Here is a 27416-nt window from a genome sequence, read left to right as displayed (position 1 = left end):
GCGCCCTTGAGGTGTCTATTGTGGCACCGAGGTATTGTTGTGTGTGGGACGGTTGCAGCTGGGACTTGGCGTGGTTTATTGTGAATCCCAGGTCGTGAAGTTGTTGAATAGTGGCGTGAGTGTGTTGTACACACTGATTGTATGAGCTGGCTTTTATGAGCCAGTCGTCTAGATATGGGAAGACATGGATGAGTTGTCTTTTTAGGTGTGCTGCCACTACCACTAGGCACTTGGTAAACACTCTTGGTGCTGTGGTGACTCCAAATGGGAGTACTTTGAATTGATAGTGCTGACCGTCCACTACGAATCTGAGATATTTTCTGTGAGCGCTGTGAATGGGAATGTGGAAATAGGTGTCCTTGAGGTCTAGAGTAGCAAGGAAGTCGCCCTGGTAAAGCAGAGGGAGGACCTGCTGAAGTGTGACCATGTGGAAGTGGTCTGAGTGTACGTATAGGTTTAGGGGTCTGAGGTCTAAAATAGGCCTTAGAGATCCGTCATTCTTTGGTATGAGAAAATAGAGGGAGTAAACTCCCTTGTTTTGTTGGTTCAGGGGAACTGGTTCTATTGCACTTTTTTGTAGGAGGGAGATTACCTCCTGCTTTAATAGTAACAGATGTTCTTGTGACATTGGACGGTGTTTGGGTGGTATGGTCGGGGGGGGGGGGTAGATGTTAGTTCGAGACAGTAGCCTGATTGAATTATTTGGTGGACCCACCTGTCTGAAGTGATGTTTGCCGAGGCAGGGAGAAATTGGTGGAGTCTTCCCCCGACTGGAGTGGAATGGTCTGGGAGAAGTGGAGGGAAGTCATGGGGTGGGGGTGGAGGCAGAGCGGGAGTTGTTGTTTTTGCCTCTGTCTTTGCTGTTGTTCCCCCTGTAACCACCCCTTTGGTAACCTCTAGTAAAGGTGGGTTGGGTGGGAGCCTTGTAAGAGGTGTAGGGGCTATCAGAGGAGTAGCCTCTATGGGTGCTTCTGAAGGATGAGCGACGAAAGGACCGTCTGGGAGCTTGCGACTGCAAGGCTCCCATAGATTTGGCGGTGTCTGTATCCTTTTTCATGTTTTCAAGGGATACGTCTACATTGGGGCCAAATAGGTGTTGCTCATCAAAAGGCTGATTGAGTATAGAACTCTGGTCTTCGGGTTTAAAACCTGATATGCGTAACTAGGCATGTCTGCGCAAAAGCACACTGGTGTTTATTGCCCTTGAGGCGGTATCTGCTACATCTAGGGCACAACATATGGAGGTGTTAGTAATGGTTTTACCCTCCTGGGTGAGTTCATTGGCCCTGTTTTTTTATCTGTCAGGGAGGTGCTGTATTATGGACTCAAGCTCATCATAACGTGCCCTGTCATACCTGGCTAACAGCGCTTGGGTATTCGCAATGCGCCAAATGTTTGCTGCCTGCGACGCTGTGCGTTTGCCAGAGGCGTCTAGGAGTTTTGATTCCTTATCTGGTGGTGGTGCGTCACCTGATGTTTGGGAATTTGCTCTCTTCCTTGCATTAGAGACTACTAAGGAGTCTAGTGGTGCGGGGCCTTTAATGTATACTGGGTCAGTAGGAGCAGCTTTATACTTCTTTTCTATTCTCGGGTTTATGACTCAAGCTCTAACTGGGTCTTTAAAGATCTCTGGTGCATGCTTAATGACCACTTTAAGCAGGGGCAGAGTTGAGGTGGACCTTTGTGTGGTATCGAAGGTGTCCATAAGAAAATCCTCTTCTACTGGGTCTGTATGCAGGGCAACCCCGTGGTATTAGGCAGCTCTGTGAAGGAGCTGGTTTAAGCCGATATTGTCCTCCAGAGGGGAAGGCCTGGAGGGATAAATATCATCTTGTGGGGTGTAAGGGACGTCTGGGACACTGTAATCATCCCAGGGGTCAGGGGAGTCAGAAGGGGTAGGGTCCCCAAGGGGTTGATCATTTGCACCTCCCCCTGCATCATCTGAGGTGTTATCATCATCATCATCTAGTGGGGTAGGTGATGGTGTAGGAGAGTGGTGTGGTGGGGGAGGAGGAGGAGGAGGAGGAGGAAGAGGAGAAGGGATCCGTAATGGAGAGGTAGCAAAGTCTCTCTTCTTTGGTGGTGGTGTGGGCATAGGCGTTTCCAGGGGTCTTTTCTTTATGCTAAGCATTAAATGACCAGTCATAGGATCTGTCTTTTGGGTAGGATCTGGACGAAACTGTTCATCTGTGGGAGACAGATCCTTCGGAGTCGAGGGCTTCGGTGCCGTAAGTTTTTTCGGCGTCGACTCGGTAGCGGTTCTAGGCTTGGAACTGTGTAGTTTTGAAGTGTCTTTATCAGATGGAACCGGGTGCTGTTTTTTCGGTTCCGAGGTCTTCGGCTTGGAAAAATCGGGGCCTTTTGGTGGGCGTTTTTTAATCGGCTCCGAGGGTGTTGTCGGTGCCGAGGAACCAGTGCTAGCCTTCGACGCCAAGTGCTTTGATATCGAAGCAGCGGTCGGCGTGGATGAGGTCGAGGACGTCTTCTTCTTCGGTGCCTGAGTTTGTTTTTCGGTACCGAGGGTAGGCTGACTCGAGCTAAACGCTTAATAGACTTCTTTACTGGGCCCGAAGGTGGGGCATGGGAAGCAGTGTCTCGGTGTGCACCTGGGCCCGAAGGTGGAGGTGGTACTGAAGCCTTTTTTGAGAGTGTGGAGGGGGGGTGTGGGTCGGGGTATCGACGTTTGTACTCACAGCCCTTTGAGCTGGAGTAATATCTTCGATGTCAAAATCATCTGCTTCGGAGGCGCTGATGATGGCTTCTTCGACCCGACCCTGCTACGGAACATCGACGCCCTCTTGAAAGATGTCGTCGGGGATCGAAGATGGCGAGCGCACCATTGTTCATCGAGCTCGTCAGTCCCGGATCGTTTTCTTGGAGCGGAAGGAGGCGCAAGCTGGACAGTCTCTGGCCTCGTGCTCCGGTGAGAGGCAGAGGTTGCACACCTCATGTAGGTCGGTGTGGGGAAACTTCGACCCACATCGAGGACACTTTTTGAATGGCGTTCTTTCCATGAGCCGGAGATAAGGCCCAGGTAGGCCCGAAGGCCTTCGGCGACGACCGGAATCGAAGACTTCGAAGTTGAAGAGTCACGTGTGATTGGAAAACGCGGTCGAAACAATACCATCGAGAAGGGAAGGATTGCGCGTCGAAAGAGAAAACTGTTAAGGGTTCCGAACTGAACACATTCGAGCCCGATGGCGGGAAAAAACAATCTGAGGATGGAGCCGATGCGTGGTTGCATGTAACAGTGACTGGATGGTTGGATGGCTATGGGTCTATACAATGGTGAGTGGGTGAATAGATTGATCAGAGGGAAAAAAGGTGTGGTCGTATAGCTGGTTGTATGTAAGAGTATGTGAACTGATAACTGCTTGGTTGTTGGTTGTTGGTTGATGCTTGGTTTTTGGTTGATGGGTGAATGCTTGGGTGTGGGTGGACAGCCATGGGCTTGGGTGAGCCAATAAACTAACAGAAAAACTCTGCCTGGTAAATGAATATGAAGAGTGCATTAAATCATACACAAAAACAAAATCACAACAAATCTCATAGCTCAACCTTTCTCATAACACAACACATCATATGTATTCTTTTTTGTTAACACATTATTGTGAAATATATAAAAATGGTATACTGTAACAACGATTGAAAAAAAATTAAGAGCACAATATTTACACAGATGTATAGAGAAAACTTGAGCAACCCCCAGATATCAACAACCCACAAACCATCTCACTCGAACTCACATTCACTCAAACAAACGTACTAGACCATTTCCATACTTCAATCATTCAAAAATAGATAAAAACAGTAAAGAATCATTTTCAATATATCAGGAAAGAAAAAGTTGGTTAATGATATATCCTTATTTTATATATCCAGCCATATATTTCTGGATTTCCACTGCTAGACGGCCCAAAGTTTCTCAATCCAATGGGGCTCAAATTAAATAAATGTCCTGGTATGAACGATTTCAAAGTAAGTGCCTTTTTGTTGTGATATTGTTTTTGTGGGCTTTATTACAATTTTTTTTAGCTTTCTAATGTATGTTTTGATGCACCCTTCATATTCACTTACCAGGCAGGGGTTGTTCTGTTAGTTTATTGGCTTATTTTCGTTAGTCTTAATGGTACATTAGTTTTGAGGGACGCTCTGTTTTTTTGTCTTTGTTTATGGATTTGGGTGAGGCATATGATGGATGCATGGTGATGGATATATGGATGTAAGAAGGAATGCATAGGAGCAGAAGTTAGAGTAATAATACATAGCAGTAAGTAGAAGTATATAGGCGCACATGAGTCAATATGAGTCGTCATAATTAGGAACTTTTAGATGTAACAATAGGTGTTCAAATGCGTAAGGGAAAACCTATACACAATATAACCACCTGTAGACCATAAATCAGTTGGTGTACATGTCAGCCCTTGAATTCTCATTTGTTGTTGATCCTTACTTTGTTTTTAATTTGCTTGACGCTAGAGAAAAAAGTAATAAGTGTAGGAGCAAGGGTAAGTGTAGTACTAAAAGAGAAAATTTGTAGGAATAAGTGCATGACTAAGAGTAAGCAGTACAAGTAGGGGTAATTAGGAGTAACAGTTGGAGTAACAGTAGGAACAGTAAGAGTAGGGGGAGAACGAATATGATACAAAGTAGTAGTAAGTATGAGTAAGTAAAGGAGTTACACTAATTTTAGAAGTAAGAAAAGTAGGAGTATGTAGGACAAAAACTATACTTGAGTAGTTGTAAGAGTAAACAGAAGAATACGCATTATAAACGCAAAGGCAAATACAAAACAGCAGAAGTAAAAGTACACATAAGTAGGAGTAAAACAATAAGTAAGCAGGCATAAGATTAGGAGTAAGTGTAGGAACAGATGTAGGTAGAAATGCGATTAGGTTCAAGTAGAAGCAGGAAGATGTCATTAGGTCTCAAAGTAGGAGTATGAATAAGCATAAATGCAATTACAAAACAGTATAAGAAAGTAGGCATAAGCAGTTGTAAGAGTAGAAGTAAGAAGGAGTAAATGTAGAAGAGTAGGAGTAAACAGGAATTGCTAATGGAAAGAGTAGATGAAAGTACATGTAAAAGTAGGCATTGTTCAAGGTAAGTGTAAAAGTAAACAGGTACAAGAGCAGAACTAATTAGGAGTAAATAAACATTAAAGTAGGACTAAGAGAAGGAACAAGACTAAGGAAAGAAGTGAAAGGAGGAGTAAGTAAGAACGAATTGGGTTAAGAGTGGGAATAGTTAGGAGGGAGAAAGGAGCAGATGTAAGTAGGAGTCATAGAAGTAACAAGTTGAAGTGAGCAAAATCATTGTGAACATGCCATGTGGATAATACAAAAGATTACGCACTTTGCAAAACTGTGCTTAGTTGAAAATGATAGCGCAGAACTCTCCAAAACTAGATTGGCACAGGTGTTTAACGAAAATATACAATAAAATATACAATATAATTTACTACATTCCCTTACGCTCCTATTAAGCAACGTTATTATAGTATCCGATCAAAGCCCTCAAATGCAACAGCATTCAAATTGCTTGACACTTCAAACCCACCCTATGATTAAGCACAGACACCTTGTAATATCAGTAACATTTGGAATATGCTCTTAACACAGATTAGATACTTTAGATAGAGAAAGGCGTTGTAGCATAGCTAACAGTTCTTTAACAAGCTAAGGGAGAAAACATCTAACATTTTACCTCCAAGAAACTAAGAAACTAAATGCTGAAATGTATGCAGGCTACTGTAATTGGGGCAATCTTGTTCCCTGAAATCATAAATATGAAACAAAAGACACAAATAATACAAATGTATACATTTTATGTCTGGAGATTCCACACTTGTAAAGATACTACTCGTAAATCCCTTTGTGAATAGCAACCAATTGTAAAATTGCACAAAAGTTTAAATTTACTTTTGTGAGTCAGGCCCTGAATAATTAATTACATCCCCATTTTCCAAAGTATGCTTCATACAAGAACTCATACTCATTCAATATGTAGCTATCTTTGAAAAGCCACCATCTTGCACTCCATCTTTGCTGTTTTGTGTGTAGTTCTCTCATGTAATTGCTTAATTCATCCTCTGAAGAAATATCCTGTAAGTGAGCAATTTACTATCTTGCCCAAAGCCTTTGTACAAGGGCAGCCCTAGAGCATCCTGGGGTCATCTATGAATATCAGTAGAGTATTGTTATAGAGGTGGAAAACTCTGCTAGGGTAGAGTGGTGCTTTACTGAAACGTCAATACCGTGGCATGCTAGGTTTGTTTACTGTTTTTTTAAATAAAGAAATACTTTTATTTTTATAAGGGCAGTAGTTTACATGTATTTTCATACATGTCTGCATGTGTTGTATTTTGGGTACAGCAAGCAAATGTTTAGCAAACAAGAATAAAAAAGTTTAAAAGATCACCAAATGAGTGGAATAAGACTAACGGATCAATGTGACTTGAGGTTTGAGAAGTCCTATGACTGCAGTGCTGCTCTTACATTGAACAAAAAAATTGCTTGCTGTGCTTCTTCAAGTGGCAATTCCAGACGGGTTTTTGTGTTCATGAGTTTCCTCAGCTTGCAGAAATGTTTCCTTCTCAATCAGAATGACAGTATCATTGTTTTCACCAATAAGACAAAAGTGTGAGAACTCTAACTCATATTTGCACCACTCACTCTTCACAAAGTATCCTGGCAGCACAAAGAGTCTTGCAGCTTTTTTCCAGAGTCAATGATGTTGTCAATGATCCACTTCCTGGGAACAAAGGGCATCATTACGATACCGGACGGTCAGACCGTCGCTTGCCGACATGGCAGTTCAGGGACAGCTCAACAGGCATACATCAATCTGGCCACCCAATTATGATTTGACCGAAGTGGTGGTGGCCAAAAAAAAACTCTCTAACACAGAGGGTTGTGATGTGGGCCATGAAAAGGGCCACAGTACAAGTGTTAGAGAGCACTTTGTGCACATGTGGTGCATGGCACATGGTGCATGGATGTGCGTGAGGGCACTACATGTACCCCCTGGCTTGTGATGTGGGCCATGAAAAGGGCCACAGTACAAGCCACAGTGTTAGAGAGCACTTTGTGCACATGTGGTGCATGGCACATGTAAATGTCCAGTAAATGTCCAGTATTTTGTCCAGTATTTGTAAAGCGAGAACAATTACCCGAAGGTGTCAAGGCGCTGGGGGCCGTTGGGAAGATTAAGCGAGCTATTGCCCAGAGTCACATGGTGCTGGGCAGACCCCTGCCGCCGGAGCCGGGGATCGAACCGTGATCCCCAGCGTCCAGCGTCAGTCGCCCTGGCCGCTGCGCCACACCTCTTCCCTGCACATGGTGCATGGATGTGAATGAGGGCACTACATGTGCCCCCTAGGCCACTTTGCAGTGGCCCACGAGGGACGGGGGCCCTGTTTGGGGCCCCCAAAGTCCCTTTCCAAAAGCCTTTACATATCAGTGGAACTGCCAATAAAAAGCTGTGGGAAATGGACATTGTAATCCCAACGGCAGTGCCTGACAGCACTGCCGCCATTCTAAGGCTAACAGTCCAACCGGCCCGACGGGATCATAGATCATGTCAGTGGTGGCAGTCTTCCCCCTCGATGGTTTCGGTCCGACCACCTGCATCATAATACAGCGGTCGGACCGAAGGGCTGTCTGTCAGTGGGACCGCCACCGATAGGCTATCAGTGGCGGTCCCATCGACATCAAAATCAGACACAAACTCACATTTGTGAAGACAGAACATTAATTGCGGGTGTGCATTCTCTAGTTCATGCCCCATTATGGGGCCGATTCCGATCCGTTAAAAATATTCCCCGTACGAATCGTATCCAGATTTTTTTCCGTACGAATTGTACAAGTCCCGTACAAACTGGCAAGTACGATTCGTATGTTAAAAAATCCATACGAATCGCACTGGGAAAATTCCCCGACACGTCCTCGGGTCGGAAACAGTGTCCGACACGTCCCTAGACAGTTTTACGTACGAATCGGTAAACTGCAAGTACGATCCGTCCCGTCCGTCCGAATGCACAACCGTATGGAAAAAACACCGTACGGAGCGAACTCCCATGGAGACATCCAAACATGTGCCCGCATATGCGCCGAACACCCCCCCCAGCCCACCCCCCCACGTACGCGTCGTACCCCCAGCCCCACCCCCAAGTACGCGCCGTACCCCCACCCCACCCCCGTAGGTACGGAGCGTACCCACACCCCACCCCCGTAGGTACGGAGCGTACCCCCACCCCCGTAGGTACGGAGCGTACCACCACCCCAGTAGGTACGGAGCGTACCCCCACCCCCGTAGGTACGGAGCGTACCACCACCCCAGTAGGTACGGAGCGTACCCCCACCCCCGTAGGTACGGAGCATACCCACACCCCACCCCCGTAGGTACGGAGCGTACCCCCACCCCCGTAGGTACGGTGCGGACCCCCAGCGCCTGTCGCGGGTACTTGGGCCTCCCACACGAGTGAGGCACCGTTTTTATCGGGAGACCCGGGGGAACACTGGGTGGTAGGAAATTTGTGTCAGCCCGGTGATGCCTCAACTTTCCCACACAAAAACGTGTGAAAAAGGTGATTTTTTCAGCTACATTTGAGGTTTGCAGGGCATTCTGGGTAAGGAAACGTTGGGGGATCCACGCAAGCCATACCTCCCTGGAATCCCCCGGGTGTCTAGTTTTCAGAAATGTATGGGTTTGGTAGGTTTCCCTAGATGGCCGCCGAGCACCGGGCCAAAAACCCAAGTGACCCCCCTTGCAAAACCAGGTGGTTTTGAGATAGGCAATTTTGATATCGCCTCACTGCGTTTTGGGCCCTTGCCTGTCGCGGGTACTTGGGCCTCCCACACAAGTGAGGCACCATTTTTACCGGGAGACCCGGGATGACGCTGGGTGGTGGGAAATTTGAGTGAGCCCGGTGATGCCACAACTTCCCCACACAAAAATGTGTGAAAAATTTGATTTTTTCAGCTAAAATTGAGGTTTGCAGGGGATTCTGGGTAAGGAAACATTGGGGGATCCACGCAAGCCATGCCTCCCTGGAAGCACACGGGTGTCTAGTTTTCAAAAATGTATAGGTTTGCTAGGTTTCCCAAGGCGCCCGCATAGCTAGGGTTCAAAAACTACAGCTAGACATTTTGCCAAAAAAGGGTCATTTTTCACTGCGAAATTGAGGTGTGACCACGTTGCGTTTTGCGCCGTTTCCTGTCGCGGGCACTAGGCCGACCCACACAAGTGAGGTACCATTTTTCTCGTAAGACTTTGGGGAACACGGGGTGGGTGGAAATTTGTGGATCCACGCAGATTCCGGAACTTTCCACCACAGAAATGTGGGGAAAATGTGTTTTATTTGTCAGTTTTTTAGGTTTGCAAGGGATTCTTGGTAACAGACCCTGGTGGGAGGCAGTCAAGTCACTCCATCCTGGATTCTCCTGGGTGTCTAGTTTTCAAAAATTTATAGGTTTGCTAGGTTTCCCAAGGTGCCCGCAGAGCTAGGGTTCAAAAACTACAGCTAGACATTTTGCCAAAAAAGGGTCATTTTTCACTGCGAAATTGAGGTGTGACCATGTTGCGTTTTGCGCCGTTTCTTGTCGCGGGCACTATGCCTACCCACACAAGTGAGGTACCATTTTTATCAGGAGACTTAGGGTAATTCAGATTTGTAAAGGAACTGTTATTATCTATTGACTTTCGATGCATTTCTGCCTTCCAAATGAAAGATATGGTGTAAAAAAGAAGGCATTCTAAAAAATGACTGATAATTCTCATGCTAGTATGAGTATTCCCAATTTCAGAAATGTGCAAATATCTACTGTTTCTAAACTCTATATTTTGTTCACATTTCAGAAATACATAGGTGTCTTTCATACCGATTTTTCCATGTACACATTTTTACAGAATAATTACTATATACCCGGTACATAATAAAAAACCATTGCAAGTTGCTGCTCAGTTTTTGGCTCTGGGTTCGTCAGGTTCTTGGTGGAACTACAAGTCCTATATATCCCCACAACCAGTAATGTCCAGCGGATGTAATGGTATATTGCTTTCAAAGAGCTGTCATAATTAGAAGAAGTTACAGGTGAAAACGTTGACACAAAAGGCTGTTTTTTTCAACTAATTTTCAATTTATCCTATATTTAACTGTTAGTTTCTATAAAAAATCCTTCATGGATCTACACAAATGACCCCTTGCTGAATTCAGAATTTTGTCTTATTCTCGAAAATATATAGCTTTCCAGGATCCATTATTGCTTTTGTACCCATTTCTGCCATTAACTGGAAGGAGGTCAAAAGCACAAAAAATAGCAAAATTAGGCTATGTCCCAGAAAAATGCCAAAACTGTGTAAAAGATTTTGGGTTTCTGACAAAAGTCTGGTATCCCCGAAAAGCTGGGAAAATGGTGATTTCAACCCCACAAACCCTTTTTTGATAACATTTGCAGGGGAAAACCCAGATGCTTTCATTTGCAGCCTGTTTTTCCCATTTTTTCGAAAAAAAACAAAATTTTGCTGTATTTTGGCTCATTTCTGTGACCCCTCTAGGAGAATCCACAAACCCTGAATACCTTTAGAATCCCCATGATGTTGGAAAAAAAGGGCGCAAATTTGACATGGATACCTTATGTGGTTAAAAAGTTACAGGGGCCTCAGCGCGCACTACCCCAAATAGCCAAAAAAGGGCGTGGCACAGGAGGAGAAAAGGCCTGGCAGCGAAGGGGTTAAGGAAATGGCACAAATTTTGTTTCAATTGATATAAGTTTAAAGTTGTCAATATTCAAAACTGAAATATTTTCACAAACACAATTTAATAGGAGCACATTTTATTAGATCTACAAAGTGTAAGAACATATTACTTGTCGGGCTGGATACACAGAGAATGTTTTGGGCATCAGCAGGCTCACATTGTTCTTTATCTGAGCATACATTCAAAATGCAATCAAATTCATTTACATAATGGGCAGTCATGTTGTTTATAAACTGGATGTGAATCCTGAAATAGGTAAGCATGTATTCTATACAGACTATAATGTCAAGTAAGTAGGAGAAATTCTTCATGTATCTAGCTTAAGTCTTAAAATGGGCCTGATTCTCCAAACAGATAGTTAAATTTACAAACGTAGGCTTATGCCTAATTTAGGGGTAGCATGACACATTTGGGGATGAAGATGAATTTGCAAGTGCATACACGCTCATGCTGTGGTTATGCACATAAAAGTGCACAGCAAAGGAGCACTTGCAAATGCTAACTTTTGTTTTCCTTACTTCCATTGGAAAAATCATTTTCACTGGGGCCAACAGATTATGAGTGTTCCACCCTCATTCCTATCCTGGATAGGGATTTACATATGGACTTAACAGAAGTACATTTTCAACCACGTCAAAGGTGAGACTGGGCTGACTTTACAAAAGTACCTTCTCAAATATTTTTCAAAGCGGTCACTATAAACTTTAAACTGTACACGCTGGCGTTTAGGGTTTGTTATTTGCTTCCTATACACTACTGCTCTGTATGTAGGTACTGTGTCTTTACCGAGGTGTGTGTCACTACACTGTGTTGAATAAGGGCCTTGTTTATAGTTCAGCGGGCAGGGTACTCTGTCCAAATGTGGTATCATATTACAAGTGCCACAAGCTGTAATGCAATTGTAATAGGGCGGCAGGACATCGGCACGGACGTGAAGTATTGACGATGCTATATCAGGAACACGAGAGATGCAATCTGCACATGTAGACAACTGTTATTCTGCATTTATATAAAAAAAAAAACAGCATCGTCAAACATTTAGAACAGGCAGATTAGAAGCGGACTAAGCTGTTTTTCTATACCTGAACTAGGGATCATGTGTGTATATACATGTGTGACGGTAGACTTGTAAAACTGGATGACCGTACACCTATACAACAGTGACTTACCGCTACTGGCATGAATGTAGCCTCCACTGTTGTGACTCTTTGGCAGTAGTAAGGTGGCTCTTGCCACACTGGGATGAACATACTCATACTGAGGTCACTGAGTGCACGTTTTAGGTGATTACTCCTGCTTTCGGTGACTGTGCATGTGCTCTAAGGTGCCTGCTATTTCACTGGCATAGTTGCTCGCCTGGGCACCGTAATGTTGTAACCACGTTAGTGGGAGAAGGGTTTATGATGGCGAGAGTTTGCCTCGTTTGGTTTATTGGGGGCTGCTTCACGCCTAGCCTTGCATGATGTATGTGTTGACCACGCTATACAAGTTGGAGTGTTATGTTTATGCTTATGGATTTATAGAGCGCATGGCTGCCCGGAGGCTTCCCAGCGCTGAAAAATACTGTAAAAGGGCGGATACAGTGGACAGTCTGTGAATGAGTCCTGGTGTAGGAGACTGTGCGCAATTTAAGGAAAAGAAAAACCAGTCCTTGTACATATTATATTGGATGTTAAGTAGGGTTTCTAAGCAATGATAGTGAGGTTAAATTGAATTTACAGTGAAATAACCATGCATTATATATCAGATTAATAGTTGATGACTTACATGTTACAGTTGGACATTGAATGACGTTCAACTATTTAGGTCTGGGTGTTATCTGGAATAGCTCAGGTCACCAATTCTTCCAAAAACGTGTCTGCAAAACAGAAATGCAGCATTGCTAAATTAAACCGATTAGCCCTTTTGTGCACGTTTGAATGATGAATCATTTCCAGGTTGCCTTTGAGAGGGACATTCACAAGGACAGTAGAAGACGGTTTCTTATGGTTGTTTTACAGCACTCTGTCAATATTGACGTGTTGCACTGAAATCCACAAACACATACTGAGATAGTATAGTTTTTCAGCAATATTTACCTACAAATGCACTAATGTAAGGTGCTACAACATTTCATAAGACGGCTGGTAGAGCCAAGACTCTCCTGACAGACTGAAGAGAAATATCCAATTTCACGGGGCCATAGTGCCAAATGTTCTTAATCAAGACTAACGGGGATCATTTATTCAAAGCCATTATACGTGTGATCTCTGAGACCGTTTCCCTTCCACCATATCAATCACAAACAAATAAATAAATGAGAAAACAGAAAAAAGGCCTCTGCTATTTCTTTCATGGAGGGGAAGTTTAATTGCAATAAAACTCCAAGCCCCCTATATCCAGTCAGCGTACTGCCTTTACCTCTCGCCACATATTTCTTTAATGAAATGCACAGAGCAGGGATTAGGACAGAGGTAAAATGTCTGGGGAAAATAATCCAAATTAGAACATCGGAACGTTGGGAGATCCATTGAAACCAACGGAGTGCACCGGGCTTTTAATGGCCGGTAGAAGCCTGGAGGATCAACATTCCAATGTTTAACAAAGGCCTCACGATGCGCCAGAGGGGATTTCAACCCCCTCGGGCTCTGTAAGGTTTTTGTTTTACAAATTAGAACATTACGCCCTCTAGGTGCGGAATGTTCTAATAGCCTTTGAGCCATCCGAAGCATGCTCCACCAGCCATTAAAGGCCCACTTCCTTGTTAAAGTCCCTCGCCTTCGGCTCAGGCCCCCCATAACCTCCTTCTCTTCGAATTCCCTCTCTACCACCTTCCAACAGTGCCCCTTAACTCTCCAAAGCCCGTCTCTTGACATACCTTAAATTTTCTTCTAGCTCTACCCATAGTTCACTCACACTCTGGACAAACAAGAAACTCTGCAGCAGGTGCTTTTAAACTTATAAGTTATTTTTAAACACAGCACCCAACCAAGTTCAGTGCCAGGTATAGCTGCACTGGTCGCATCGCCCTGCCTGCAGAGTTCCAAAGCACAGGTGTAATCGGCCTTTACTAGAGCTTTCACTGCAACAATGAAATCCGTTCCTGCAAAAAAAACGTGAAAATAAAACAAATGCAAAAATAGAGAATGAAACAAAAGACAGAGAGGAGTGTGAGAATATAAAAATACCAAGTGCTGGAAGAAATGGAAACATGAAGGGAATGCCTTCCAGAACAAACGCTGTTTTTCTTTATTAGATCTGAGCACAAATACTTGGACAGGCAGACCCTAAAAGGATATTGTGGCGTCGTTAACCAAAATATGTTACTCAGAATAAAGGCCTCTGTCACTTCATAAAATGAGCCGGTGGTTTCCGGTGCTCAGCACCGGCATTCAGTTGTCAACTCAGTAGGGTGACCAGACGTCCCTGTTTTCCCCGGACGGTCCCCGTTTTTGGAGAAGTGTCCCCGTGTCCCGACACTTTTCTCCAATTCAATGAAATGTCCGGGTTTTTAAACAGTGTCCGGGTTAAACATACAAATGTCCCGGTTTTTCATTTGTTTCGGTTGTTTGAGCATGCGCGTGCATGCTCTCTTTGCACTGATTAAAGCGTGACGTTTTGGTGAGCGTTATAGCAGGAAGGGAAATCGGGCTTTGAATGGGATGGGGGGTGGGGAGAGGTGCTCCTTTCATTCCACAGCACGAGGTTCAGCACTTTGAATGTGACCTCTGTCTCCAGGCCGAGAAGTCAAAGGATGCAATCTGCATACATTCACACCTGAATGCCGGTCACTTAGGGTGCTTCCAGAGATACCTTTGTTTTGTTAATGCAGCGCTCCTGCTCCAACAGCTACTGATGGCAGTGCGTCTTTGAATATCTTTATTTTGTAAAAGCCTACTTGCAGGACCTGCTTATATCCTTGTTTAGAAACAGTAACCTGTTTGTACTTCGTGTCCAGGGCCGGCTTTAGGGCGGTGCGAGCGGTGCCACCGCACCGGGTGCTGGCTTCCTGGGGGCGCCGTGTTTTAAAGTTTATTATGCTTTTGAAGCACCTGCTGCAGCGTTTCTTTACCCCCAGCAATTACCAGGCCTCACATAAATCTCAAGATAACTCGTGTGATTAATAATCTTCCAGGAGAGAGATCAGCATTTTGTATAGTTGAGGTTTTGACTTCGGTGAAGTTAGTGTAGAGGGTTAACATGCCTGCTGCAAAGAACCTGTACCAAGTAGATTACAGAGTGCGTATGATGTAAACAGATCAGCAGATTACTGCTTTCAAAAGAGATATCCTTTTGTTACTTGCAATTTATAACTTAAAGTCCTGATATAGAATAGTGAGCTATTAACTTTCATCCTAGAACTGCATACACACTGCAAAGTATACATTATTAGAGCATTGATTAATGTTGCAAAAACGGATAATTTGGCTAGAAATCGATTCTTATTATTAAAGAAAACTCCCAACTATGCTGTTTCTTTTTCGACTCTGCGTTTGTGCTTCTCCACACAAAGCACTCTTAAACTATACTGCCTACCAGTATGGATGACATGTGACTCCCTACACTTTTAGTCCTTTGGCTTATGTAACATTTCCTATACACTGATTACACATGCATGATTGATTGTCTCTGTGTAATGTGTGTGTGATGCGAAGTGCTCGGACACCCTACACTGGTATGAGTGGCGCTATATAACTAATTCAATGCATCTGAGAGAGTGTGGTTATGGAGACTTGGTCACTGTTAAAGGGTGCTAGTGAGAGAATCCGTGGTGGAGGTGGTCTTGGGGGGGGCGCCAACAAACACTGTCGCACAGGGCGCCACCAGCACTAAAGCCGTGGTCACCAACTATAGCAAATGTTGAGGCAAAGTCTGTTTAAATGGAATTAATGGTTACAGCCAATAAAAGACCTCTGATTTGTCGTCTGTAATGCTTCATCTCGGTCTGTGGAGGGAGCTGTCATTATAGTCCTTTTTCTATGTCCATGGCAGCTGTCAAATAGTCCTACCTTTATGTCGATGGTTACTGCAAACCGTAGTCCTACTTCTATGTCTATGACCTGTCCCCGTTTTTTATTTTGAGAATCTGGTCACCCTACAACTCAGGCACTTATGACAGCTGCCATATGGTGGCATTGTCTGTCTAATTTAGACATGAGCAGATTAACAGTTTATTATTAAATATAATATATGTTAAAAATGACTAATACCTGACTCCCAAGCCATTCTTATTACTTTGGTTGCCTGGAATAGTCTGTATTATCATTGGCAGCGCTGGCATGGCCAACCGGTAGAGCAAGTTACAGTGGCCTCCCGACGAGGGCCCCGGCACTTTTTATTTTTTTTTACAAATTAAGCACTGAAGCCTCTCAATCAGGTGTCTGAAAGTGGTACTTTCTTCAAAGGTCGAACAGTATATAGGGAGTCATTCTGGATATTTTTTGCATGAGCATCTTGGGCAAAAGGATACTTTCCCAATATACAACAGATAGATGATCTTGCCACTAATATTTTGCTATAGCTGGGACATTCATGCTGGACCTGCAAAGTGAGGGCCCCGTGGAGTGCAAATATTGATGGAATGCAGAATATGCAAGTTCTACAAACACAATGTTTGCATAATGGTACCGTTTTCTGAATTAATAATAGTCCTCCTCGTAGCTGAGGAAAAAACTGCACGATATAAGTGCACAAACACAGCTATCAAATTCGCACGCACGGGCGAAGCTTCCCAATCAGACAGTTTCAAGATATTGAAAACCTCTTGGCTCCGTCAATAGAACATTGCGGTATCGTTTTCATGGCCTCTTTGGAAAAGGGAGACCCGAAAGTCATATTGGAAAGTTTATTTATTGGATACAAATCAGTGCTTTAAATGGGCCGGTACTCACCGGTACTGAGTACCGGCACTTTTATATTTTCTCGCCTTGAGTACTGGACCTTCCCTCGGACAAGGAGAGTACCGGTACTCATAATGGCCCGGTTTTTATGCGGATGATGCTGCGCTCCTAAGCTACCTCCTTGGCAGCACCTTCTGCACGGTTTCAAGCGCCTTTCATACCGAGCTGTTGAAGCCTTGGCTGAGCTGCTTCAAAAGCGCCAGGACCGCAGCTTGTTTTTGTTAGAACACAGAGCGCTGCATGTGCCTCCCTAGAAGTTAAGAGAGGAGGAGTATCGCTGCAGGGTGTCTTTCAGAGGGGGTGGGAAGGTGTCCATAAAACCGAATGGGCGCGAGTGTGGGACACATTGTTCAGGGCAATACAGCTTGTTCGCATGCCCATTGTTTTAAACACCCGCAAATCTTCGCCCATCAACAATTTAAATGAAAGGGATTCACATGAAAGAAAATCCCTGCCCTCTAGACTTAGATAAATGCATTCATGGTTTTTTTTTTAAACTGCAGAGATGGTATTGATTCATTAGTGTGCCGTTTATTGTTACATAACTATAAACTTAGGTTTATTTACAGCATCCAAGTCACTTCCTAAGTATCTCTTTTCCAATGAGGCACACCTGTGGCAATCTCTGAAAAGGTTTCAATATGCGAATAGCTCTAGGAAAGTGTACTTTAAAAATAGCTACTCATGAGGCCAACTCTAGGTTTATTAATCGGGCAAAGGCCAAAGGTTTGCAGCAGAAAGAGGGCGAAGTCGCAAAGGGCAAAGTCTTACCGTAATCATTTTTAAAACTCTGCCCCAAAGAATTTGACAAGACGACAAATGTGATAATAAATGTATTCTGCTTTGCCTAACTCATCACAACATGCTGCATTTCGAAATATTACCTGGTACAGAGATCTTTGGTATACTGCATATTCCCAGGTACAATGGCCCTTAAGTAACTCTGGTGGTTAATGCACTTGCTGGAAATATCTGTCTGCATTCTTCTAATCAAAGGTTTGACTGAACATAAAATTGCATTGAGGATCAATGTGCTTGCTTTAACCCCTTGCGTGCTCATGACGGAACCACTCCGTCATGAGCCACGGGTGGCGTGTGCTCATGACGGAGTGGTTCCGTCATGCTGCGGCTGCTCCTCCCACGCGGCACTGATTCCCCGCCCGTGCGGGTGAAATAGTGAGTGGGCGGAGTCGTGACGGAACCACTCCGTCATGAGCACAGCTCGCCTGTGACTCATGACGGAGTGGTTCCGTCACGAGCATGGCGGCGCCGCGCTCACCCCGCACCCTCCCAGCGCCGTGGCAGAATTCGCGCCGCGGCGAAGGGGTTAACGCACAGCATGAGACATGCAGATCACAGATTTGTTTTTTATATAGAGAGCTTTGTTGGTTACTGTTTTTGCTGCAGAGATCATTGTGTTTCCTGCAGGTCATAAGATAAAAGCTTTGTCATATAGTTTAGTGATTCTTGGATCCTGCATCAAAGATACGCATCAAACTACAAGGCAAACGATAGGAAACTTGCTGTTCTTTTTCCTCAATATTTTAGTATTATAGGGATGCTAAAAAAAAAGGTTACTTTGGTTAATATTAAGGACTTATTGGTAAGTAATATATAAATGGTTAGACATTCTTACATTGCATGCATATTTTTCGCATACAGAGCTGGCAGTGGTAAAAAATATAGCCCCACCATTGCCTCACCCCAAACTCTGCCACCAGTCCCCTGCTTATTTTTGGCGAGAACCTGCACTTATGTTTTTTCCATTTAAAGCCCTGATACAAATATCAGCTGCCTAACAGTATATTCCTGCTATATATCGTATCTCTTACTGTCGGCCATCTTGGGCCAGGTTCTTGATTGACTGGAATCATTAACGTTCCCGATTCATGCAATAAGAGCACCAACTGATTGCCTATGTTTATTTACCCAGTAACATAAGTACACAGTTTAATTAAACGTCCGTGACAGGAATTATGCTTCAGGATTATACAAACCAATGTGGGATTTATGTAAATGCAAAGAGGGATCAGATGTAAAATATACTTATGATATGTCCCATGTATTTATCTTTCATCCACAGCTTCTAGTCGCAACAAGAAGAAAGTGAGGAAAGCCTGGCTAATTTTGACACAGTCTTTCGCAGGTCATCAAATCTGACAGACCATAAAGTGTGATAAGTATTGAATTTTTGCATTAAAAAAGTTTTTCAAAGTTCTTAAAGCAATCTCCTATTTTATTGGTTGCTCTCGTTCTCCCTGCAGAACTAAAATTTCAATAGATCGTTTCTTTGCTACTCGGTCACATCAGAGACACATTTATATTACATTATCTGACCACTAGATGGGGATATCTCATGGTCTTAGTAATGCACAAGTGGGAGAAATCTTTGTGCAGTCTAGTCACAGCTTTGGCTCATCATAAAATAGCAGGTTAAAGGGCCTGCCACAAAGCACTAGGTATATATAACATGTGAGAGAGTGGATTATTAGTTTGGGTGGATGGTAGTCCACCACGAGTAATAATGTTACTAATCCTGTTAGGTCCAGTAAAGGTTTCAAAAATGTAAACCTGGGCTAAACCCTTGGTAGCTATGGCATAGAGCAGAAAGGCTTAATTTATGAAAATGTGTAGAGTATTTAGAAGTACCAAAACAATAAAAAATGGACAGACCCAACCAATAATAATCCCATTGCAATTTATAACAACAGAGAATCCTTCAATGAACAAAACGGGACCACAATGCAAAAATCCAATAAGGGGAACCAGAGATACATTTTTACATTTTGAATTAAATTTTAGCTCCAGAAAAGCGCCAAGCGCCAAACGTGGCCAACTGGTTGTGCTAAAATGGGGTAACGTCAAAATTAAGGTGAACCGAGGTCATCCGTCAGCCGGATATAAAGATTGGGGTGTCCTGGTCAGGAGTTACCTTTGTAGAACCAATTCTGGACACCAATGGGCTCTCAACTGGTTTGTCAGCACTGAAGGCAGCAGGCAGTGGCCAAAGCAGGATTCAACAGTAAGGGGCAGAACTAGGACAGGGTCTCGATGCTGTAATTGATTAATGCAGGTTAAGTTTTGGATTTCCGCACTTTGTAGATCTTCAACGTTGCTTGAGTTCTCGTTGACAGTGGCGTCAAGGGAGCTGTGGAATGGAGTCGAAGTGGTCCAGACAAAGACAGATTCTGTCTTTGACAGAGAACGGGCAAGAACTACAGTGAAGTCAGGCCCACTGGCGATTCACCCTTGGTGTATCAGCTTGGGAGGTTGGTACAGTCTTCGGTCAGTTCTCCAGGCAAAAATTCTTGAAAAAGTTTTAAATCCCAGATTTTAGGGCTGCTGGAGGAGTATACTTGACACTTATCCAAGGGCCCGGGTACATTAGGGACATCATTTAGGGGCCAGCGCTCATTCTAGTAGGAGCCACTAGCAGGTTCCACAACAGGGCTGGTTAGAAGTGCTCAGCTGCACTCTTCAGGAGATTGGACTTCTTGCAGCTTTTGTGTCCCTGTAGCTTAACAGGAGATGAGCCAACTCATCATTGTGGTCCAATTCTCAGCCCTGAGTACAGGTAGGAGCAGGTCTAGCTCTTGGGGGTCTGAACAGCAGATGCAGTCCTTCTCTCTTACAGAAGCCCAAAGGTGTTGTGAAGAATGTACTGAGGGTGCCCCATTTATGCCAAGTGACAGCCTGTGGGTGAGAAAACTCCTGGCCACTCCCTTCCCAATGGAGTAAAAATTCCCAAGGGTGACCATACTTACTTTTGCAGCACGTCTTGTGTGTTTTACTGTAAACTATCCCACAGTGCCTTTCTCTACCTAAAACCATCATGGCAGAACCTTTCTTCCCAAGTGCAGAGCTCCCTATGCCCACTCAAACCCTTCCTTGTGGTCACCCAAAACCAGTTCTGAAGCAACCCCTCCCCACTGGCTATTGTGCCTGGCTGTCTAGCATGACACTATAGGGTGGAGGCCGAGGTGTGAGCTACATCTGCCAGTGACAGGGTAAGCACCCTTTGAAGTTAATTAAGTTCCTGGGCACAGCCTGAATGGCCATTCTGTCACGGAAAAAAATTGTCTCCACACATTCAAGCCCTTTTTCCACTGTCTGGGAGCAACGCAAATTTCAGCCCAGGGGAGCCATCAACAGTCAGGTGACACTGAAGACTGACGGAAAGGCTCATTTGGCTCAGGTAGGAAAGTAAGAACTTTCATTTTCAAAATAGTAATCTAAAACCGGCCATAAAGTTAGATTTTAAATTACAATTAAAACGAGTTCTTGAATCATTTTCCTAGCTATTCCCAAACTGAAGATAACCATGATAAGGTGTTACATCAATCAAGGCTTAGCCAGTGGGAGAGCCAACCTTGCCTTAGTAAAAAATGACTTTGGAGAATTTTCAATGCCAGGACATGTGAAACTTAAGCACACATGTCCTACTTTTTAAATACAATGCACTCTGCCCTGTTGAACTTTAGGGCCTACCTTAGGGGTGACTTATAAGCATTAAAAAGGAAGGTATAGGCCTGGCAAAAAGGTTTATTCTGCAAGGTCAAAATGTCAATTTTAAAACTGCCTACCCAAGCTGCAGAGGCAGGTCCAGAAATATGCTTTGCATTGTCACTTTAATTGTGGGACAATATATTCAAATGTCCACTAGGGACAATTAACTTACAGGCCCTGGGTTCACTTTTGTAACATATATTAGAGACTAATAGGTGAGTTAAATATAACAATCTGGGGTGTAGCAAATTGTGACATGTTTTAGGGATAGAGCACATTCACTGGGGCCTGGTTAGCAGTGCCCCAGTGCACAGAGTCCAAAACACAGCAGCATCAGTCCAGGAATAAAATGGGCATAACCATACAAAAAGAGGAGTTTTCATACAATGCAGGTCACTGATTTGTCTTTTTTGCACACAGCTCGATGCTTACTGCTTTTGTTACAGAGATTTGTCATTTTCAGGTCACAAGTTAATCTCATTCTAATATAACTACAACTGGCATCAAGGACCTGCACGCAAACAGCAAAGCATCAGTGCAGAATGTGATTATTTTTTCTCAGTCTTTCATTATAGTAAGGTTGCTAAAAAAGGCTTATTGTAAGTTGTAAGAAGAGACTTTCAGAGTGCAACTCTTTTCTTCAACGTCAAAACAAAATATTGATTGTTTTTTATAGCCCCCTCTGGCTTCAGGAGCCTCTGAATATTGGAAATATTTGCGTTAGCCTCACCATACACAGCATCTTTTCCATCATCCTATTTTGCACCAATAAATGGGAGTCCATTTTTCAACCAAGTCGCAAAGGTTATCTCATGAGGCATCCGACACACACAAAGAACAAAATATATGCACCTAGCCTGCCAAAGAGAACCCCTCATATTAAAGGCAAGAGGATACAATACTCTACCCGTGTGATGAATTAAAGTCTAGGGAACTTATTTTCTGAGTAGGAAACAAGTTCTCAGATTGGACCTACACTTTGAAATTTCCATGTTCATCACAAGATAGGGAGATAGAGGCACAGCTCCAGTGCAGCTTGTAAAACAAACACAAAAGAAAGGATTTAAAAACAATACAGTTGCAGCTCTCACATTAAAACTGGACAAGATGCAAACACAAGCACTTCCTGGTGCCCACATTAACGCAGGGCCTGGGACAGATAGTTTGTAACTGAGGAGAAGGGAGGAAGCTATAAGTAAACAGGCAGGTCCCAGGCTGAGTTTACAAGTATCCATGGCAACCAGTCACCTCTTCATGACCCCGGGCCTGACTCACATTTTTCCTGGCACAAACAGCAGAGAAGCCTCTCCGCCTCTAGAGCTGAGATGGACTTGTAGCACCTCAAGCAATTTCCTCAGAGAGAAGCTTATTTTTTTAAGTTTAAGCAGCTTCATTAAAAACCAAGAAATATAAACATGAGTAATAAACATAATAAATGGATATAGAAATATAAATGTACAATGGGAATGATAGAAAACAAAGCTGTTTACAATTTTAAATGATATCATAGGGAAGGGAAACGGAATAGGAAGGGAAAGGAAGGGGAGGACAAGGAAAAGATAATCTAACAAGATCGAGTAGTAATGTGCATTACTTAATCAGTTAAGAAAAATACAAATGATAAGCATCAAAATAAATAAAATTTGCAGAATAAAGCAGAGAGAAAAAAGCAATTTAGTGTGGTTTAAAATTTTCAGAACACGTAGAAATAAACTGACTCCTAGCAGTGAGATCTAAAAACCCAGTTAATGAACACCAAAATAATTGTCTGATGACATGTGGTCTACACGATAAAACTAAAGCAACATCCAAATGATGATAATGATACACCTTATACCACCAAGATTTAAATGAAAGATTAGTGGGACATTTCGAATTGAGAGTGATTTGCTGAAAGGCTGAAGCCATCATAAGATCAAACAATCCTCTGTTATGTGAACTGCACAGGAGAACATCAGATATGCTTCCTAAAAATACCAACGACAGGGTCATAGGACAGCATAAATTAAAGATCATGTAAATTGTGACCAAACTTTCTTCCCAAAAATACAGTGGGAGGGCATAAAAAAAGAAGATGCATAAGATCAGCTTGAGAATGCCCACATGACCACCAAGTTTGAATGTGAATATGACAGAACTTGGCTATGGACAACAGAGTGTAATATAACCTATGATATAAGAAAAACAAATACTGAGTCGGGGAGACTGTTCTAGAAGTTTTTTAAATCCTTGACCAAATTTTGTTTCAGATGGATACAGAACGTGTTCACCCCAAATCGGTTTCCCAACTAAGTTTAATCTTAGTTTTAGCCCCAAAAGGCTCAGGAACAAAAACATATTTATAAATAAAGGAAGCTTTAGGAGTAAGCAAGAGCAGCTGTAAAAGCGAGTCAGGGAGGATAGGAGAAGGGGAACGGGTTGGAAGAGAATATAGGATATCTAAAACAATTCCTAAAAGGATAGAAAATGCAGTGGCTGCTCCTCCGCTAATGCAGAGGAACGTCGCCCCACTGCTCGCGCAGTAGTGTAAAAAAAAAAATGATAATAACATAAGTTATTTCTGTTATTATCATTATTTAGGTCTTGCCTAGCCAGCGCTTGCGCTGTCTCTTCGAGACATGCTGTATTCAGGATATGAGAATAAAGCTCCACCCACTTTACACCCATCTTTTTAATTGGCTCTTGTCCCTGTTCTTTGTACATTGTGGCTTTTCATTGGTCAATAGGCTTAGTACTCCCTCCTTAGTACCGCCTTGTCTCTTCTTGTAGCCTCCCATGAGGACACCCCCTTTTACATGTGTTGTTACTCCCTAGGTTTTAATTACAGTCTCAAGGCACTATTTTCTTAAAAGGCTTCAGGCAGGACACACAATTGGTCCTAAGCTAGGCTGGTAGGGGTTACTTCACTCACTGAACAAGTCACATTTATATGAGACCGTCGATACATTTCCCTTCATTAGCTCCACACAGAGTACAACCTAACCTGACATTAATGTAATAATTCTTTTGTCACATTTCAAAGCCACTAATTGTAAATATGGACATAGCTATTTGAATGTACTCGTAGAACTGTCTTGCATGCAATGCGTTATGGGTAGGGTGGATTTACCATACCTTCTGCAGGGTGCAGTACCATATGTGAACAAAAGAGGTCCCCTTTTGGCCAAATATGGTTCTGAACCCTGCAACATGGCTAGGTAAAAGCATTGCCATTTATAATGCCAATAACTCCAACTTTGTAGACATGCAATGCTGGTGCCTCGCTCACTAGGGACCTCTAGGAGCAGTTTGCGGTACTGCACCTAGACATGCAGTGCTGGTGCATTGCTCACTGGGGACCTCTACCAGCAGCTTGCGGCACTGCACCGAGACATGTAGTGCTGGTGCCTTGCTCACTAGGGACCTCTAGGAGCAGCTTGCGGCACTGCACCGAGACATGTAGTGCTGGTGCCTTGCTCACTAGGGACCTCTAGGAGCAGCTTGCGGTACTGCACCAAGACATGCAGTGCTGGTGCCTTGCTCACTAGGGACCTCTAGGAGCAGCTTGGGGTACTGCACCGAGACATGCAGTGCTGGTGCCTTGCTCACTAGGACCTCTAGGAGCAGCTTGCGGTACTGCACTGAGACATACAATGCTGGTTCCTGTCTCACTACGCAAGCATTTGCAATGCACTAGGTTTCGCATTACTGAAAGTATGAGCTATTGGCGTTGCATTATTATTTTCAATGCCAGTACCTCAAACTATCAGTAATGTGAGACCTATTGGATTGCAAATGCTTGTATTTTTTTCGGCCAGGTTGGGTGGGTCTGGGCTCCCATGAAGTCCAAGAGGAGGAGTGGGTGCTGCACACTCCAAATTGCTCATGACTGCTTGGACCGCCCTACCGGGCCGCCCCAAGCAGTCATGCATACTTTACATGTTCCTCACCAGGCTGCATTACACAGCCTGGTGAGAAACATGCAAAACCTCCTAGGTTCTGTCTAAGCACAGAGCTACGGCACTCAGACCAATCACAACGCTGCATTGCAGCGTGTGATTGGTCAGGTGAGGGAGCTTGGGAGCTTCCTGGTTCCAGAGAGATGCGGGACAACACGACGGAGGAGAGGTGGCTGCGGACTCGGTGAGAATGTAAGTACGTTAATTCCCCTACACATGACCCCCGCCTCCTCACCATTTTTGTTCCCTGCCAGCCGCTACTGAGAAAATGTATGCAAAAAAGAGCGTGGACATTTGAAAAGAGATTGGAATTGAGGAAAGGAGCAAGGATTCAGACCATCAAATAAATCTTGGACCCATATGATACTGCGTTGTCGCCAGGATTTCCAATAGATAGGTCTATTATTGATAGTAATCAGATGATTATACCAAAGAGGAGAAGATAAAAAAGAATCTTGAGACAAATTGGAAATAAGAAGGTTTTAAAAGATGACAAGTATGAATAAAATGTTTTTTGAGGAAAAGGAAAGAACTTCCGCAAAAGAAAACTGTTGACACAAGCCATAAAGGTGTGAAGAGAGCAGAAACCAGAAGAAGCCATTTAGAGGCCTGTTGCAAAGAAAAAGATTTGTGGTAAGAACGGAACTCAGGAAAATTAACTCCTCCTTCAGGTTTGGATTCCTTGAGACTAGATAAAGATAATCCAGCCTTTTTGCTGCTCCAGAGGAATTTGGAAAGAAGAGAATCAATTTGTTTAAAATAAGCAAGCGGTATGTGCACTCAAATCATGGACAAAGTATATAGAAGAACAGGTGTAACCATCATTTTGATGGCGTCAAGCCGACCCCATCAAGATACAAACAACAAATTCCAAGAATAAAGAAGTTTATTAATTCTGCCAATACCCTCTTTCATATTAAGATTAATAAAATAATTAATGGAATTTATAAAACAGATACCTAGATATTTAATCTTGGAACTATTCCAGTGAAAACCAGTCAATTCATACAATTATTTCAAACAAAATTTGGTAATGGGCAATACTTCCATTTTCTCCGAGTTAGTTTTGTATACTGAGATTGAACAGAACTGAGAAATTTCATGAAGTGTCATGACCATGTACAAACGCCTTGGGTAGGAGGATACAAACAGAGTAAGCACACACAGAAACACCATGTTAGTGCCTTCTGTTTGTTTTTGTATAAATGAGCCGCATATGCAGCATGCATGATTCCTTTTTAATATAGGGGCTACATCTCCCATAACCTCTGGGGCATGGTTCAACTTGATGCCCAATCACCAGCTAGAGACTATATAAACCTCCGCCCGCAAAGTGTCCGGTGCTTAACAATTTAAGTCGGAGTCGGATTCCTGTGGATCAGACATTCTCCGCTCGTGCAGGAGCTTTACTCCCTTTTCTGCATTTTCTTACCTTCGCCCAGGAGAGCGAGTTTTCACTTTGTTTATTCTTACTCTTGTTTCCGCTCGCGCTGGAGCGTAAACCTGAGCCTCTCCCTGCTGAGTTTTTTGTTGGGATTCCTACGCTCTCGGGAGAGCGAGCTTCCACTCCCGTCTGACTGGGATTTTCAAGGTCAGCGTGCCTGCGGAATTCTTCCGGCCTTGGTGGTCTACTTGGAGACCCTCACATGGAGGGTAATTACGGCATACCCAGCAGCAGTTGTTCTGTCTGCCCAGAGTTCGTCACAAGCAGAACCCGACCACTATATCCAGGTATGTGAAGCCTATTCTGTGTCGCGCTCTGTGCTTATAACAGAGTGTGACGAAGCACAGCTGCAACACGTCATTTCCTCAGCTCAGTGCATTGTGCTCATTATTTCATTTTGCAATATCATGCTGGAGACTTTCACATCTTATTATTCTGGTTCATGAAGAGGTCTACCAACATTATTCCTGCTGTAACTTCCTACCTGCAGAGTGATATTTTGGTTTATTTATTTAGAACTAGTTTGGTTCTCTTTTCTTTGGATGACTGAGGTATGTGTTGGATGACACGTTGGACCAGGCTGCCTGTCCCAGAGAGAATAGGACTGGTTATTCCTTCCTTCCTTGGACAACGCATACCTGTTACACCCACCACAGCCTTCTCCTTTTGTTAATTTATCCCTTGTTTCCCTTTCCCCTAGGTGGTATCTTTTGTAAGTATTGTGTACTACTCACTCGCAGGAGTTACCATAAGGGTGAAAAGGTTAGATAGCCTCGTAGATCGCCCCTGCTGGCCGCTGAACTTTAGGTTAGTGGTATCCCAATCTGGCTACCTGACATGTAGACAAGTGGGAAGTGTGACATCCGGATTGAATCCAGATATTACATTTG

General features: G+C 43.6%; 1 protein-coding gene across 1 annotated transcript in view; it reads right to left on the bottom strand.

Moving 5' to 3' along the window:
• The window catches only part of TLR2 (toll like receptor 2), a 158443-nt gene that overhangs the window by 78810 nt on the left and 52217 nt on the right, over nucleotides 1–27416 (bottom strand). Inside the window, exon 2 of the mRNA XM_085641693.1 lies at nucleotides 12527–12617. The gene's annotated coding sequence lies outside the window, so the exon portion shown is untranslated. The remainder of the gene's footprint in view (nucleotides 1–12526; nucleotides 12618–27416) is intronic.

The sequence above is a fragment of the Triturus cristatus genome, chromosome 2_2 (genome assembly GCF_964204655.1).
Source record: "Triturus cristatus chromosome 2_2, aTriCri1.1, whole genome shotgun sequence".
In the NCBI taxonomy this organism is placed as follows: Eukaryota; Metazoa; Chordata; class Amphibia; order Caudata; family Salamandridae; genus Triturus; species Triturus cristatus.
Note: the sequence above shows the minus strand (reverse complement) of the source record. Positions and strands in the feature narration are given on the sequence as shown.